The sequence below is a fragment of the Pelobates fuscus genome, chromosome 10, assembly GCF_036172605.1.
Source record: "Pelobates fuscus isolate aPelFus1 chromosome 10, aPelFus1.pri, whole genome shotgun sequence".
NCBI classification, from domain to species: domain Eukaryota; kingdom Metazoa; phylum Chordata; class Amphibia; order Anura; family Pelobatidae; genus Pelobates; species Pelobates fuscus.
In genome coordinates, this window is record NC_086326.1 from 146177555 (window position 1) to 146196604 (window position 19050).

The 19050-nt window shown below is 41.2% G+C and overlaps 1 pseudogene; it reads left to right on the forward strand.

The window, feature by feature from the left end:
• The window catches only part of LOC134575156 (zinc finger protein 91-like), a 184514-nt pseudogene extending 166001 nt beyond the window's left edge, over positions 1–18513 (forward strand).
• The last annotated feature ends 537 nt before the right edge of the window (positions 18514–19050 follow it).

Consider the following 19050-nt stretch of genomic DNA (forward strand, 5'->3'; position numbering starts at 1 on the left):
CCGTTTTCAGCTGCAGAGACTAAGTCCCGTTCGGCAGTTTGAACTCACTGCTATACTAGGCTAAATGCACGAATGGCCCCGTTCGTGCATTCGAATGGGACTTAGTCATTTTTCTGTGTAAAATAGACCAACCGCACAGCCCAAATCTATGGAACTGTTTTGGGCAGGAAAATGTGCTTGCGGTCGGTCATAAAGGACTCCCAGCTAACTTTTTATCTACTGGGGGGGATTTGTATGATTTTTGGTCATGGTTATATTTAACCCCTTAAGGACCAAACTGCTGAAATAAAAGGGAATCATGACATGTCACACATGCCATGTGTCCTTAAGGGGTTAAAGTATGCCAATTCTGAATATGTATGTGAATATGAGGCATATTTTTAAAGTTACAGTATATGTATAAAAGTGTATTTTTCCTGACTGTGATAAATTACATTAACCCATTGTGTTGAGTAATTATATCACAGGCAGAGGGGAGGGATTATATGTTGGTGCTGGGTGTGTTTTACGGTTTTCCTGTAAATGATTGTGTCTCACCCTGTGGGATGTCCCCTTGCATGGGGACTTGCATAAAAGCCAGTGTGTGGTCATTAAAATCAGATCATCTTCTACCTTGAAGTTTCGGTTCATGTTTGGGGGATTGGAGAACTACACTCTGGGGATTGCTATAATACCGATACTCTCCAGGGTATGATCACTAAGCTCTGATAAGTGCTTGTTCCTGTTCCTGCTCTCTGGGGAAAGAGAGGTTCACCCACTGGAAGCTGGACCCTGGCCTTGGGTCCAGGGTGGGTGGAGACGGCGAGACCCCGCCGCAGCAGCTTTGATACAAGTGGGGTCTGCAGTGCTGATGGTGTTTGTTGGAGTGCTTGGAGTCCTCGGCGAGCACTAGGAGCATCGATTGGCGGAGGTACTCAGTCGAAGTACCAGCGGTCTGTCACAAGTAACATTCATTACACAAGAGTTTCCATAATATAAAATTCATAAGGCAAAAAAGGGAAATAGTAAGGTTATATACAGCAGTATTATAGAACATAATCATATAATCAAATCATAACAATCTTTAGTAATAGCACCCGTGGATAATAAAGTGTTGTGGCGAAACCGACCTCGCCACGTCTCCTTGGAGGGGGCTGCTTGCCCGCATCTTGCCTTTGGACTATGGACCAGACTTTATGTGAATGTGTTAACCCAGATAGCTATGCCATGGAGCCCATTCGTGTAGTTAAAGACTTCGGCTCCATGGCAATTGAACTGTGTGAATAGGATCTGCGCGCTATTCGGTAGTTTTGTGCGCTCAGATCCCAGCTATCTGGGGATATGGGAAATGTCTGTGTGTTATGTGTAAAAGGTGACTGTAACGGAATGCTGTATAACAGTACACGATATCCGTTGGTATCCTCAGGAAATCCACAGTCAGAGTAGAAAGCAAGGCAATATCCCCAATCCTCCCAATAACCGGACGAAACACAGTTTGGGAGTCAACTAACTCGGTTTATTCACAAGCAGCGTATTTATACAGTTCCCCATGCAAGGGGTTTCCACACAGATAATCCAGGGGATTTCTCCCAACATGCATTGTGACTTTCCCAACAGGCATTGCGGCACGAGAGGGATACTCCCACTAAAATGGACGATTAAGTGGATTATCCCCTCGTGCAGCAAAACCGACAATTGACTCTAAAATACATAGTTCACACAATATTCGGTACTTTGGAATAATCGAACGTTCGGTAGATAGCTGGGGTCGGAGCGCACACTTTGTGAGAATACCGCTCTGATCCCAGCTGAATTGACCGAACGCCGCACCTAATACATTTAAACATGGAAGTTGGTTTAAAAGTACCGAATAAGTACGGGACACATAATGTACCGAACGCGGAACTCCCGAACGCTCTGGAAGCCCAGCGGGGCTCGGATCATCGAGTAGCCGTTTTCAGTTCCAGGCTCTCGACGACCGAACACCGCTGCAGAGACAAAGGATCCAAGATGGCCGACCGCCGCATGGTCGGTAGTGGATCGACGGCCACCTAGGAGAGCCCTTAATTACCGATTGCAACAATGTTGCAATCGGTTAATTTGTACCACACGACTTGGGAATGTGTGGTCGACCTGGGGAGCCCGTATTCGTACGGCGAACGGCCAGGATAGCCGTGTTTCGTCGTATGAATGCTTGTATGCTGGCAGCGTACGGCTGGCAGCGTGCGAACGGCCATAGCACGATACATACACATTTAACAGGACACATCATACATTCAGCCTACGGACAACCTATACTGCATATAGCTCAGAAGTGGCTAGTTTTGCCACAGTGACTTAAAGTATTTTAACGTGTTTTACTGTCTTTGTGTCCCCATGTGCTCAATGGAGTCTGTCTCTGTCCTGGGAGGTAATTAGATTACTTCTACCTTGTCTCCAGGAGAAAGGGCTCTGTAAAACCGGTCTGAACCGGAAAAACAATCTGGCAGGGGTTTTAAAAGATACTTTACTAACTTTTGAACCCCTGGTCTGATTCATGCCATTAATTCATTCATTTTTTTTAATATGTTGTTCCCCTGAATGGATTGATTGTGGATATATATTTTTATGTGAATGTGATGTATGGTTTTAGAGTTATGAAAGTTGGGTAGAAAGTATGTTTTAACTGTATGTATAATTGAGTTTCCACTCATGATAAGGGGAGGGAATATGTGAGATGTAACTGTGATGTGATTGGTTGTTTTATACCTCCCTGTGGGCGGACCTGTATTTGTAACAACTGCAATAAAAACCAGGCTGGGTGTGCCAGCACCTCAGATTCTGCTTGACCCTCAAAACGAAGTGTCATCTCGTTATTGGGGGAATTGGAATGTATGCTGACTGCCAGGAGTGTAAGCGGATTATATGCTTTTCCTGTTCAGCTATTCCAGGGTTCGTGTGTTTCCAGTTCGGGAGTTGGAAGATTTGTACAGTTTACAGTTCGGGAGATTGGTGCTTGCAGTAGCTGCTGGTCTATGGAAAAGGGGATTATCGCCTAAACGGTTTTTATCCCCTTCTGAGCGAAACGGTCCGTTACAAGTGTCACCATTCAAAAATCCCACCCTTAAAAAGTGTAGAAAAGGCTTCAATAAATACAGTATAAAATTACTATTCAGATCTGAGATGGACATTTGTGACTAATGGATATGCCATTACAGTGAAAATTCCATATAAAATCTATAAAAAATATATGACAAAAGTGCAGAAAAATACACAAGTAAATAAATAGAAGTATAAAAATTAAAAAAAAATTAATTTTAAAAATGGCATATCTCAAAATCATTATCCAGTCCATTGGCAATAAGGGCATTTAATTTGAATATCCATCTCATCTCTGTTTTCCTAACTCCTGTATAAAATTGCCCCCTCTCCAATTCTTTTTAACTTGCTGGATTCCTGTGAACTCTAATAGGGATGGATCTGAATTATGGACTTCCTTAAAATGCAGAGACACTTGATGTTGTAAATATTGTCTCTGTGATAAGAACTCTCCTTCTGATCATCTGCTCGGTGGTATTTACTAAGTTGTCTAGGTTGAAAAAATGACTAAAGTCCATCAAGTTCAACCCTGAAGCCTATACCTCTATGCTGTTGATCCAAATTAAGGCAAAAAACAAAACAAGTGTAGCCTTTTCCAGTTATGCAACAAAGAGGGGAAAAAATCCTTCCTGACTCTGTAATGGCAATCCGAATTCTACTTGGATCAACAACCTGTTTACACACATGTCAATTATATCCTTGAATATTCTGTTTATAAAAAGGAAGCATTCAAGCCATCTATAGAATCTGATAACAAAACCTCTTCAGGCTGAGAATCCCATAACTAATGTTTTCCTGACATATGGTGGCAGTACAATAGGGATGTACTCTTCCCACGGGACAAGCATCTGAAATAAATAATTAACATAAAAAGTCCCTCCCCTTACCAGGTATAAGAGACCCAACCAGCCCAGGGACCTCAGTTCTCTTTCTTGGTCCAACAGGAACGGACGGCATCTGGAATGTGGATGGTGAGGCACATGGGTTGCTGCCAGGGGGATCCGGTCTGATAGCCTCCCGGGTGGAGAGCTGAATGGCCAGAAATACATCCTGCAGACTTACGGAGCAGGTATGTAAGCCTGCTTTTATGCCGCGTGCAGTCACCGGCAAAGCAGGGAGGCGATCTCTAGTGGCAGCTAATCATTGTCCGGTGGAGACGCATGCGCACAGCGGTGGAACGCACGGGTGGTTATGCGTTCCACCGGAGTTCCCACCGTGCAATTGCGCATGTGCGGTCTGAACTCCCCGAAATGGCGCCAAAATTAAAGCGGATCTGCCTAGTTATGCTGTGGAGATCTTCCTGTCAGCATGGATGCTTTGCAGTGAAGGTCTCCCGTGTCACCAGCCCCCCCACACGGGTCAGAGGTTTTAAAGGTATGATTCTTTAGAGCAGTGTTTCCCAACCCAGTCCTTAAGGCACACCTACCAGTCCAGGATTTAAGGATTACCCAGTTTTGTCTAAGGTGTTTTTAGAAAAAAAAGAAAAAACACCTTAGACAAAACTGGGTAATCCTTAAATCCTGGACTGGTAGGTGTGCCTTGAGGACTGGGTTGGGAAACACTGCTTTAGAGTCTCATCTTTAAAGCTCTCTATTTTTTTTTGTTGAATTTTTTTTGTATTGTTTCTTCAAAAGGGTTTATTTTCTTATGTATTACATGTCTAGTCCTGTCTAAAAGACCAGATGGTTTTCAAAGGAAAGTCTTTAATGTTTGCTCTTCCTTGACGCTAGAAAAATCCAAGCAACAAGAAATGAAATCCTTTTTGTCTTGGTTTCAGGATAATCTGGCCCAGACTTTTGAGTCTTTTAATGAGCCTGCTCATACTTCTCCTGTATATGCTACTAAACAGAAGTCTATAAGGAAGTGAACTCCGTCTAGTTCAGAACTGTCCTTGGGTGACTGTTCTTTTTCTTATTCAGAATCCTCTAGCGATGTTTCTATTACTTAGGTTGGATCTCCTCATGATGAGTTGAGAAATTTTATTGAAGAGGTTAATGTTATCCTTTCTTATGTAACAGTAGATAAACCAAGGGTAAAGCACTTCCAGTCCAACAAAAAATGCTGGATTTTATATTCAGAGAATGGAAGAACCCTGAGAAAAGGGCTTTTCTCTCCTGACATTTTAAAGTATTGTTAAAATAGAGGAGGAAGATTACTGGGAAAAATTGCCAGTAGTTGTTGTGCAAGTGGCTCAAAATTGTCTAAAATTCTACCATACCTATGGTGAAGTTCTGGTCTGAAAGACCCTATGGATAAGAAGGCTGCAGCTTTTCAGGCTAAAGCAGCATTAGCCGGGGCTTCAGTGGTGAGAGCTCAGAATCTTTGGCTTAGCGCTTGGGAAGATGGTCTGGGTGATAACCAAGTCAAATGTCTTTCCCTTCTGTTCCAGAATTAAAGGTTGTCTATAGAGTTCCTTATGGATATTGTCACGGAGGTGATAAAGCTTTCGGCTCGTGGCATGGGTTTGACTTCTGTGGCCCAAAGGGCCACACTTAGTCCTGGGTGGTCTGGTTGTTCGGTAGTTTCCTCAATACAAGGAATGGAGTGATTCTACCGAACAATCAGATGCAGGCTGCATATATATATAACCCAGGTTAACTGCATACATAAATACATATACAATATACAGGCAGTACAATAGAATATGCTTCACAGTCTTAAAGGGACAGTTTTTTAGAACTGCCTTTGGAGAAGAAAATGTTGTTTGTTTCTCCTTTAAAAGAGTTAATCTGACAGATGTCGGAAACCAAGAAGGCCTGCCTCAAGACAGGAAATATGCCTGGAAACCCAGGTATAGAAGTTTCCAGTTCAAAAAAGAAAAAATCCGGGATTTGACACACACAAAAGACCCGAAGTCTTACAGAAACAAACGTTTCTGACGCCAGAGAGGGCGGAAGGTTGCAAGGTTTTGTTCATAGATGAAGGGAGACCACTACAAAAAGATGGATTCCTTCTCCGGTCCGTAAAGGATACAGATTAAAATCTTTAGATGTTCCAAGACCAAGTTTCCTTGTCTCCTCCTACCCGTCGAAGTTAAAAATCCAAGCCCTTTGTTTCTGCATGGTCTCCCTATTGAGAAAGGTGTGGTAGAAAGGATTCTAACTTCCCAAGTATATCAAGGGGTATTCTCCCGGTTTTTCCTAGTCCCAAAACCGGACATGTTTTTTCGTCCAATCTTGGATCTAAAAGACCTGAACAAACTCGTTCCTTACCAACATGTCAGAATGGTGACTATAGCGTCTGTCACTCATTTCCTTCAAAAAGGAGATTTCATGGCAACTTTAGATCTAAAAGATACCTACCTGCATATTCCTATGGATGTAAAATCAAGAATATACCTGAGGTTTGCTATTAAGAAAGTGAAACGGGTCTATCATTTTCTTTTCAGAGACCTTCCATTCGGGCTAGCTTCAGCACCCAGGATTTTTACATAGGTCCTCACTCCTGTCACAGCTTTTTTTAAGGATGCAAGGAATCACAGTATAAGAGGCGCTATAGAGTAGGATGTGGCCTATATGCTAGAAATCCTGGAAGAACATGATTGGATTGTCACCTAGAAAAATCACACCTTACCCCTACGTGGTCTATCGTGTTTCTTGGGTTTTGATCGACTCAGAGACTCGGTCGGTTCATCTCACAAGAGGAAAGAGAATGAAGATAAAGATTTTAATGATATACCTTCTTCGGTTGTCAGTATGTTCGGTGATGAAAGCCATGTAGGTTTTAGATCATCTGACCCCTACAATCCCAGCAGTAGATTGGGCCAGAGCAGATTCAAGGCTCTTACAGTGGGACATTTTTGTCCAATGGTCAAAGAAGGAAGAAGACTTGAATGATTGAATGAGTATATCAGATCATACAAAAGAAAAGTTCTCGTTGGCTAGAGGAAAAATTCATTACAGAAAGCCTGTCTTTTCATCACGGATCTTGGATTGTGATTTCTACAGACTCTTCAAATACTGGTTGGGGTGCTCACCTCCTGTATCGCTTATGACAGGGTGTTTGGTCGAAAAAGGAAACAAAGGAATCCTCAAAGTTCAAAGAGTTGTTGGCAGTTCTCTATGCTCTTCAGCAGTTCAAGGATTTCATTGTAAGAAAAGCTGTAAAGATCCAGTTGGACAATCAATGGACAATCAGACTACGGTCTCCTACCTAAACGGACAAGGCGGTGCAAAAGTAGAAAAATATTTCCTTTGCTCAAGGTTAATGTCCTGGTCAGTCATCTAGACTACTTTTCCGCCATTCAAATTCGAGGTGTAGACAACAGGGTATCGGACGATTTAAGCAGATCAAAATGGTCCCAGAACAAGTGGTCTCTCAATCCAGAAATTTTCGCTCGTCTGGTGAAGAGATTCAGTCTGCCAGTCTTAGACCTTATGGCAAGAAGATCAAATGCAAAAGTAGGATAGTTTGCCTCCCTCTTCAAGGTAGACAAGCCGCTGGTAATGGATGGTCTTTCGATCCGGTGGGTATTTCACCTTGCTTACAATTTTCCCCCGGTGAGCCTTGTCCCAAGGATTCTGCAAAAGGTGACATCAGATCAAGCTTGTATGCTGGCCATAATACCGTACTGGCCAAACCGCAGCTGGTTCTCGGTTTTAAAGTAGATGGCTTTAAAGTACTGGATTCTCCCGGTGACACCAGATCTTCTGGAAAACAAGGGAATTCCAGTAGTAGTATTCAACATGTTCAGGTTGACGGCTTGGCTGCAGCAAGGCTAATTCTGCATAATAGAGGGCATTAAAGAAGAGCGGTTTCAGTTACTGTTAAAATCTACCAGAAGCTCTACCTCTTCTATCTACTTAAGAATTTGGACGCGATTTCTTCACTGATGCATATCTCATTGTTGCATAGGATCCTCTCCTTCTACTGATACTATCCTTCAATTTTGCAAGATGGTCTTGCTCAAGGTTTTAGTCTGCCTACCCTTAAGGTCCAAGTTTCAGCTCTCAGTCAATTTTTGGTGAAAAATGGGGCTTCTGATCCTCTCATTAGGATAATTTTTTTAAAGCTGTTAGACTCGTAAAACCTCCTAAGAAAATCTGTTTTCCCTCTTGGGATTTGTCTTTTAGTTTTGAAATCTGTGTTCTCAGCCTTTCGAACCTTTGGAAGCAGCTTCTTTGAAGGATCTATCCTTGAAAACAGTGTTTTTGGTGGCCATTTCTTCAGCTAAGAGGATAAGGGAACTCCAGGCCCTTTCTTCCTCTCCTGACTTTACAAAATTTCTTCCAGATAACGTGATTATATACCCTAAGCCTTCCTTTCTTCGGAAAGTCATCTCCTCCAAGGTTATCAACCAACCTATTTTTTCCTTCCTTTTATGGTCCATCTTTGCTGGATTGGAAATTTGATTGGAGCCAACTAGATATGGGTAGGTCTATAAAAATCTACTTCGACCGCTCCTCTTCGTATAGGATGACTGATCATCGATTCGTGAATTTCTTTGGGAAATTTATAGGGCAGTTGCCTCCAAGGCCACTTTAGCTAGATGGCTGGTGGATACTATTTAACCCCTTAAGGACCAAACTTCCGGAATAAAAGGGAATCATGACGTGTCACACACGTCATGTGTCCTTAAGGGGTTAATTTGCTTATGCTTCCTCAAATCTACCTTTGCCTGCCTCCTTGAAAGCTCATTCTAGTTGAGCTATGGCTGCCTCTTGGTCCGATAGAGCGTGTGCCTCTCCGGAAGATATATGCAAGGCGGCTTCCTGGTCTTCTTTCAACACTTTTGTCGAGCATTACAAACTAGACGTATTCTCTGCCTCGGACGCGGTTTTTGGGCACAAGGAGTTACAAGCTGTTTGTAACGGACCGTTTCAGCATAAACGGGGAAAAATCCGTTTAGGCGATATTCCCCTTTTCTAGAGACAGGCACAGCTACTGCAGAACACCAAACTCCCGAGCTGGATACGAAATAACACTCCGAACTGGAACAGCTGAACAAGAAAAGCATACAATCGGCTTACACTCTTGGCAGTCAGCTTACAATCCAATCCCCCCAAGAACGAGACGACACTTCATTTTGAGGGTTAAGCAGGAACTCAAGACTGGGACACCCAGTCTGGCTTTTATTACAAACAAGTACATACAGGACACTCCCAGGGGGAGGATGAAATCAACCAATCACATGGATGTACCTCCCACACATTTCCTCCCCTTAGATTAACACTTAACACAATTATACCGTACACCTTTTTCCCCAATTCCTGGATGTACCCCAAATACATATGGTACACCTCCCAAACAGGTATCCCCTGATAGCCCTTATTCAGGGGGACAACATATGCAAGAATCAGCCCATTCGGATAAACGGTTCGGGAGTTATGGGACTTTAAAGTATTGACCGACCGCATGGGTAAAGTATCCGAAAACAGTTCCATGCATTTTGGCCCTGCGGTCGGTCACAAACAAGTGAATGAAACAGACGAATTGCCTGTGCTATAGAGACTAAGGGGGATTCGTATGAATCCCCTAGTTCGTACGGTTCTTTCTACCGAACGGCGGGCCGTTCGGTAGTTTCCCTACGAAATCCTGGAAGTCTGGAGGTCTCAGCGGTGTTTGCCTAGTCGAGTGTCCGATTTCAGTTCCAGACACTCGACGGCAAAACACCGCTGTTCGGTAGTTAAAGATGGCCGCCGCCACGTGGTTGTTTCCTGAATGGCGGCCACCCAGAGGACAAAGACCACACTGCACTGATTGGCAATTACCCGTTTGCAACATTGTTGCAAACGGTAATTGGAGGCACACTTAGTCCTGGGTGGTCTGGTTGTTCGGTAGTTTCCTCAATACAAGGAATGGAGTGATTCTACCGAACAATCAGATGCAGGCTGCATATATATATAACCCAGGTTAACTGCATACATAAATACATATACAATATACAGGCAGTACAATAGAATATGCTTCACAGTCTTAAAGGGACAGTAGTCCCAAAATGTCCATCGCTGATTTTAAAGGGCCAGTAGCAGCAATATAAATTATTACATGCCCAAATATAGTCTTTTAAAGTACAATATGTCCAGGGCCATAGTCGCAGGGCAGGAGGCTAGCAACCAGGCTTCTCCAGTCCACAGTGGCGAAGTTGGTTTTGCCACACTGTTATTGCCTAAATTCCCGCCCTTAGTGTGGGATCTCGATATATCCCTATTGTACTGCCACCATATTTCAGGAAAAACTGCAATTTTACTTACCGTAAATTCCTTTTTCCTTAACATGGTGGTAGTACATCACTCCCTCCCTTTATGTATTTATATATAGATTTTGAATGTTTTATGGATTCACTGAGGTGTTCTTGGTACGTATTGAGGTCCCTGGGCTGGTTGGGTCTCTTATACCTGGTAAGGGGAGGGACTTTTTATGTTAATTATTGCAGATGCTTGTCTAGAGAGAAGAGTACATCCCTATTGTACTGCCACCATATTAAGGAAAAAAAAAATTACGGTAAGTAAAATTGCAGTTTTTCCATCCCCCTTACTAGTTTTTTTTTTTTTTGTACGAAAGCACCTTAGTAGCTTATCCAACGGCAGACATGCATTACTAGTTTGTGATCTATAATGGTTCCCAAGTCCTTTTCATTTAATGTTATCCCTAACTCAACACCATTTAATGTATAAGTGGCTTGGTGGTTCCTTATTCCAAAATGCATAAATAGAAAGGGTTTCTCCAACCCTTTTTTTCTCTTTGAAAACCGTATATAGTTGTGTAAAAGTCGATCTCGTGTATAAGTCGAGTGCAGTTTTGTGACCAAACATTGTGAAATATGCTATGCCTTGTGGATAAGTCGAGGGTAAAACTTGGGGTTATGAAATTCTGTGATTTTTATAATTTTGTCCGATTTTACCTAGGTAAGATCCTGGAACATAATCCTGTACATAATTCGTAGTGTGTGTTTGTATGAGTGTGTGTGTGTATATAATGCAGAGTTTTTGTGAATGCAGAGTGTGTGTGTTTGTGTAGTGTGTGTGAACTGGGTGGGGGGAGGGCATTTTTATTATTTTTAATTTTTATTTTATTATTTAATATTTATTTTTGTCCCCCCTCCCTGCTTTGGGGGGGGGGGGGGCGGACCATAAGGCATTAAGGGGGGCTATCTTAATCCCTCATGGTCCAGTGGCATGGGCTGTGCATGGGGGGAGCCGACAGCAAGCTATTACATAACTTTGTGTCAGCTCCCTTCACCTCTGTGCAGCTCCCCTGTCAGCTCCCGGTGTAAATCTCGCGGTCTGCGTGCCGCATTGCCACGGTTACCCGTGGCAATGCTCTGACGGCCGCGGGTGTCGCAAGATTTACACTGGGAGCTGACAGGGGAGCTGCACGGAGGTGAAGGGAGCTGACCGGAGCTGCTGCAAAGGTATGTAACAGCTTGCTGCCAGCCCCAAACAGGACCGCCGGGATTGTAATGAGCCCCGGCGGTCCTGGTCTGTATTATGGCCTTGTAAGTTGCCATAATACAGACCTTGACTCGAGTATAAGTCGAGTGGGGCTTTTTCAGCACAAAAAATGTGCCGAAAAACTCGACTTATACTCGAGTATATATGGTAATGTACTATTGCCATTATTCTTTAACCCCCTTTCCTACACACATGCTACACAAAAAAAACATTTTAAAATAAGTATCACTTAGCTTAGCCTGGGGCTGGATTAAGATAATCGTGATTTAGGGAGCTCAACCCAAATACCCAGGAAAATTCTAGTATGGATAACTGTGCAGTAGTAACTTGGCGGCAAACTAAAGTTTTACACCAGGGGGGTCACTCATATCCTTAAATTACAGAGCAAATTGTCAGAAACAAAAGGTGGCTCACCCCTGTATTCAATGGCTGTGTGACAGAGGTAAATAAAACTAAAATAATGCCAGTGAGTAGCAGTACTTGTAGAGGGAGATTTCCACCCGAGAAAGTGCTTTGGGGGAGAGAATGGAGGCTTCCGGGGGACCAAAATGCTGGTTAAGCCCCAAAATGACCGCCATAAATCTCGCGGTCATGTGAGATCCTAGATGGCTACTGTAGCGGAGCTCCAATACCACGACTAGGTATCTCCGCTATTCTTTCCTCGAAGCTGAAAGAAGCACTGTAATAATCCAAGATCCTTTCCCCCCCAGCAACCAGACGACACATAGTTCTGGGAGTCAACTGATTTTAAAGAGCAAAACTCAGCCTTTTATGCACAGACCCTGGGCGATAATTGAGTTAAATACCGGTAAGCTAATTATCTCCCAGGAAGAGAGAGCCCAAGTTGTCCAAATAGCGCTTAGATCCATGCAGTGTAGGGGAAACGCCACCGTGTTAAAGTTCTAAACGGCCGCACACGTTGTCCTATGCCCAAAATAGTTCCAGGGTGTTTGGTGCTTTTGCCGGTCAACTTTCAAGAGCTCCTGCATCCGCAATATGGGGTCCTCCACCTGGCTCTTAGGTAGCGTTTGTTCCCATTAATCTCAGGCACCATCCTTCCAAAAAGTGCTCTCCTGGCAGCATGCAAAGTAGTTTCACAAATTCAGGAATAAAGTTAATTGTGAACTTTTATCACTATTTTAACTTCCTATGAAGACATAAATGCTTGTGTGTAACTCTGTGGGCATGCACATCGCGTCTCCAATACTCCTCTATTAGAAATATTGTACTGGGTCATTGCTGGAGAAGGCCATGCCTCCTCGATGACCAAGCAGAGAGATGAGCAGCGCAGAGTGAGTTTAATCGCTGGAGAAAAGCTTTATTTTATTACATTTATTGGAAAAAGGGGGAGACCTGTATATACCAAAAACAGGGGCACTTTATCGTTGGGTTTGTATACCTAATGCTAAAGTGTTCCTTTTTAAATATCATACTGTGGATGACCTTCCTACAGGCACTTAGTGTTGTCATTGAAGTCCATAAACTATAGCAGCATTTCCTATCTGGGTCGGTTCATTGTTATGGATTAATTAGGACTCTCCATTAGAGTAATTAGGGTATTGCATATAGGATTTTATTGACTAATATTCGTCTTCTTTATAATCCTTATTCGAATTATAAATGGCCAGAATTGTTTTAATTCAGGGACACTGGTGGGATACCATGTCTCTTTTCTGGTTATAAAACACTCTGAATATTGGCCAAGATATTGCTCAGTCTAATCGATTGTCTGGTTGACAGTCTCACCTAAAATATTATTCTGCAGTAATGGCTGCATATTCTCTGATGGACTATAGTGCCTCGTTTCCACTGAGAGGATCGGTTCGGTACGGTTCGCTATTTTGGGTGTTTCCATTATGAAAGCGGTCGATACAAGCGAACCGTACCGCTCCATTCAGGGTCCTGCTTCAGATGTAGGGCCATAGAAAATGGAACGGTTCGGTTAGGGCAGAGCTACTGGCGTCATATGATACATTCCACTGATTGGCAGATACGTTTTATTTGTCGTTCCACATTCTGTAGCATGGCATATGACAAACACGCAAATAACCGCAATTCATGAATACGAAGGAATATTGTATTGAATGCAAATAACCTACTCTATACACAAAATACACAGAAGTGAAAAAAAAAAAAAAAAATAGAAATGGAGATATTATAAAATATGATATTGATAAATAAATACAACAATACTATACTTAGTGCTGTAGAAGTTTGAAGGTGGGGGAGATTGGAAAATATTGGATTGGGAAAAAAAAGAAATCGTTAGAGGGCACGGGTTTTTTTTCCTCACTAATCTGACGCCGCGTTACGCATTTTTTCTAAACCACGTATGGCCCCTGCCGGTCCGACTTGCAGTGGAAACGCTCACCTAAATATACTGGACCATTCTAATCCCTCCAAACTGTACCGACCCGAACCGATCCGTTTAGTGGAAACGAGGCATAGGTGGACACGTCAGGATGTTCGTCAGGAGTTGTTGTGAAAGGAGGAATATATATACTTTCCCAGAAAAGTGCACTCAGAGGACTTTGTATTTTGTGCAATCAATATTCTTTTATTGGGAAAAGGTGTCATTTATTGTGTAACAGTGGCACACATTAAGGTCAACGTTTCACTCCCTCGTCGACTTTTTTCAAGACAGCCATACATAAACATAAAGCTAATTTATATAGGGTGTAAAACAGGAAGTGATCATGCAACAAAGTTCCATAAATTTGCATAACTAATTGCATGAAATTATGCGCAACAGCTGAACAGTGTCTGATTCACTAAATATTGCTAAAATGGTAAGAGAAATAGGGCAGAGATAGCCGGAGGCAAGTGTATTCAGATAACCCAGGGATAGCTAGACCGAGCTAGTGAACCCCTGAGTGAAATGCAGAAATAATCCACATGAAGTGCTAACGTTAAATATTGGGGCCGTGGCTTAAAGATGAATATTAATCTTTTAATTAATATATAATTAAGCAATAAATAAAAAAAAATTAAGTTCTTGGTATTATAGTCGAATATGTGGATAGAAAATACAATAAGTAAGCAGATGCTATCAGGATATCAATTACAACAAATTGCTTGCAGAAGGCTATAATGCTAGATGTAACAATGGATTAATATGGTACAATACAAAACATGTCTATTGATACTTTCTTGTGTCTCTGTTTTGCACTTTGTTATCAAGCATATAACACAGCGTTAAAATCCTTTTTCTGCACTAACTATTGGTGTGCTTGGATATTATTTTATGTCATATACCAGGTGGGGGAAAAAGGTTTTTCCCTGCTAGCACCCTATTTTTGTAAAACTGCATGCCTCACCAAACTAGCCCATGGCAGTAGAGCATTCACTATAACATTGTGTGCACAATACAGAACCTGAACAAACTTACACAGGCTCCGGCCTGTGGGGCTGGGGCTAAACATTCCGCTACTACATTCTTAGGCAGTCATGGGGAGAGACTGAATCCCTCCTACATCTGGTTTTTATTCATTGTATTCCTAACGTAGGCTGGCCTGTGACGTCACTGCCAGAAGCACATGGCTTAAGGAAACCGTAGAATGGCCTACACACTGCCCCTAGTGGTGCCTCAAGCATTAACCTCATTATGCTTTATTTTAGATCATAAATCATTCATTTAATATCATTACATTAATTTAGAAGTTCAAAAAAGGGAAGAAAAGTCTTTACAGGCTGCAAAGTTATAGAAAATAAACAGTGGGAAGACTAAAGCATAGCCCTGGATCATGCAGACGCAAAGGTCCCCTCTGCCTCTTCAGTTCCACAAGCCGGTATCAACATCTCTGCTTATAGTGATTGCTCCTGACTTTACAAAGACACTTGCAGTCCTCCGGTCTAGTTCTCTTTTTGAATTGTCCCAGGCTAAAAGGATCGTGCAGCCAGCCAACAAGTCCGAAGACTCTGTTACTAGAATCCCTAAAATCCACACGGGACTCTCTGTTCCTTTTGGAACGAACATACAGTAATTTATTTGAACTAGGAATAGCCTTTGGGAAGTTGTCCTTAAACATGTAATGACAACCATAAAAATATAAACATACATAAAGTGAAGAACAAGCAACATAATAATTTCTCAAATATATAACAATTATAATTTTCCAAATTACTGGGGTGAATTTTTTTTTTTGCACTTTTCTAATTTGCATATTGCAATTCTACAAAACATTGAATTTCCCAGTTTCCACCAACAGAGGGCAATGGAGAGTCTGAAATAATAACCTTTTAAAACAAGGATATCCCAACTTGAAAACCCAAACCAGGGGGGAAGTAGTCCAAATGGCCCCCATGTACCTGTCTCCCCAAAGCAGAAACCCATTCCAGAGCAGGCCTCTAGTCGGTGGGAAGAAGGCTGACCTCTCCAAGTACCAATGTAATGGAGAATTCTGTTACAAATCTAACCTGTGCCTCTGCATGATCCAGGGCTATGCTTGTCTTCAGTTTATATAAGTCTATCAATTGATATAGTAAAACACAAGTGGAGAGCAAAACCTAACATAACTTAACCATCCGTTACAGAAACAGGACCTGGGATAACAATGACAACTTTATTATTCCTTAACCATTTATGAAGGAATTTTTCCATCATGGATGTCCTATATATTCCGTCATGGATGCCCTAGATCCTATTTAAATTGTAGGGCACCCCACCTGCAATAAAATTTGTTAGAAAAGGTTATACTTCTCTTTTTTCCAGTGTAGAGACTCCCTATGCAGTACCCTATATATCTAGTTTTAAATTATAAAGCCACAGTTACGTTACACATGTGTAATGTCCTTATTGCATGTTATTGTACCTGCTTTTCATTCACAATGCTATTGTGATGCATTATATTGTCTCAGTAAAATAACATTAAAACAAAACAGGAAGAGAGATCACTGCTTTAGTAACCACCTGAGACATCTATAGCTAGCCTGGTAAGTCCACAGCAATTAAGAAAATGTTCTAATCTAAAGTGTTTTCTTTCCAGTAGATGGTTCCATAAACAGAAATGAAATCAGTGGATTGTACACTTCAGTTTCTTCTCCAGATTATATAACCAAAGATAACGAAATCACAAGTGATCAAAAAATAAACTGTGTGGCAGTCTGTACACCAAGCAGTAAATCTTTGAGTCGTGAAACTACAGAATCCGAGGAAGTAAATCTCCAAGACATTACTACCCCCATAGAAAATATAGAGACTGAAGATCCATCCACTCATATTAAGGAGGAATCCGTCTCATGGGAAGAAGTAACTCACACAGACGTCTATACACCCACAGAAGATGCAGAGATAGAATATACATCTACTCATATTAAGGAGGAATCGGTCTCATGGCAAGATGGAAATCTTGTTGAAGCTTCCATTTGCACAACCAAGGGAGATGCACAAATGAACTATACAACAAAATGTGAATCTGCATCAAATGAAAAACAAATTCCTATAAACACTGCTATTTATACAGGCACAGACCATAGACAGACAGAATATCCACCTGACCTTATTAAGGTAGAATCAGCCTCATGTGAAATCAGCACTCTCTCCAGTATCCAGGTTTATACACCCATAGGAGATAAACAGACGGACTATACATCAAATAATGAATCTGTATCAAACAAAGAAGAAATTCCTGGAAACATAGACATTTATGCACCCACAGAACATACACAGACAGAATATTCATCTACTCTTATTAAGGAGGAATCAGCATCATATGAGGATGGAAATTTCACCACCTTAGACCTTCTTACCCCTACTTGTCATACTGAAATACAAAACTCTTCTGAATGTAGAAAATGCTTCACTGAAACTTCAGATATTAAACATGTAAAGATTCATACAGGAGAAGAAACATCAAATCACAATAAACATATGAAGATTCACATGGGAGAGAAATCTTATTCATGTTCTGAATGTGAGAAATGTTTTGCTCACTTGATATCTCTTGAGATACATCAAAGGATTCATACAGGAGAGAAACCATTTTCATGTTCTGAATGTGGGAAATGTTTCAATGACTCTTCCAATCTTAAGACACATCTAAAGTCTCACACAGGAGAGAAATATTCATGTTCTGAATGTGGAAAATGTTTTGTTCAAATGTCCGCTCTTAAGACACATCAAAGGATTCACACAGGAGAGAAACCATTTTCATGTTCAGAATGTGGAAAATGTTTCAGAAACTCTTCCACTCGTAACAAACATCAAAGGATTCACACAGGAGAGAAACCATATTCATGTTCAGAATGTGGAAAACGTTTCAGAGACTCTTCCACTCGTAACTCACATCAAAGGATTCACACCGGAGAGAAACCATATTCATGTTCAGAGTGCGGAAAAAGTTTCAGTCACTCTTATAGTCTTAAGGATCATTTAAAGATTCACACTGAAGATAAATCTTATTCATGTTCTGAATGTGAGAAATGTTTTGCTCACTTTTCATCTCTTAAGAGACATCAAATGATTCACACAGGAGAGAAATAATATTCGTGTTCTGAATGTGGGAAATGTTTTACTCAAATGTCATCTCTTAAGAAACATCAAATGATTCACACAGGAGAGAAATCATATTCGTGTTCTGAATGTGGGAAATGTTTTAATCAAATGTCATATCTTAAGAAACATCAAAGGATTCACACAGGAGAGAAATTATTTTCTGTTCAGAATGTGGAAAACGTTTCAGGGACTCTTCCGCTCTTAACAAACATCAAAGGATTCACACAGGAGAGAAACCATTTTCATGTTCAGAATGTGGGAAATGTTTCAGTCAATTGACAAATCTTAAGACACATCAGAGGATTCACACAAGAGAAACTATTTCTTGTTAAAAATGTCTGAAATGTTTCATTGTTCAATGCTACACTCCAATTAATACATTATTTGGAAATAAGAACCATTGAATGCTACCCTGCACTACTGTGCCGTGTGCCCGTCCACCTTCAAATTTGCCTTTGGAAGAGAAGGGGGTAAAACAAAATACCAGGGGTGGCCAAACTTCATACCTGTTAGAGCCTCATGGTAAAATTTAGAAATATTCAAGAGCCACATAGAAAGTTTAATGGATTATTCCACATAAAAATTATATTTGAAATATAATTTTTATTAATGATTTATTAATTATACAAAAAAATCGAGAATAAATTAAGTGAGAATAAAATCATTAAACGTGTATTTCTTTTATTGTATTTTTGCCAATCTTTCTTTTATTGAGGTATAGTAATTATTCATGTATTGCTTTTGTTCTCACTCATTAATTTTGTTTTGTTGATTTCAATTTGTTCTATAATAGTGGAATACAATGCAGAAAAAAGGAGTCACAGCAATAGTACATATGTCACCAGGCAGCCTCATTTTTATAATCCGGTTAGGCAAGCTTGTCTATGCATTAAACAGCCCCCCAGGGTGCCCATGTGTCTCATACTCTGTGTCCACACGTGTCTCATCTCCAGTGTCCTCATGTGTCTCTGTTATGGGCAAATCTAATATTACAAGTTTAAGGATGAAATGTTGTATTTCCTAAACTGTGTACTTTGTCTTTAAGAGATATTGCAAATTGACAAGGTGTTAGAAATGGAACATGTTTTTCATAGATGTTTCTTTAAG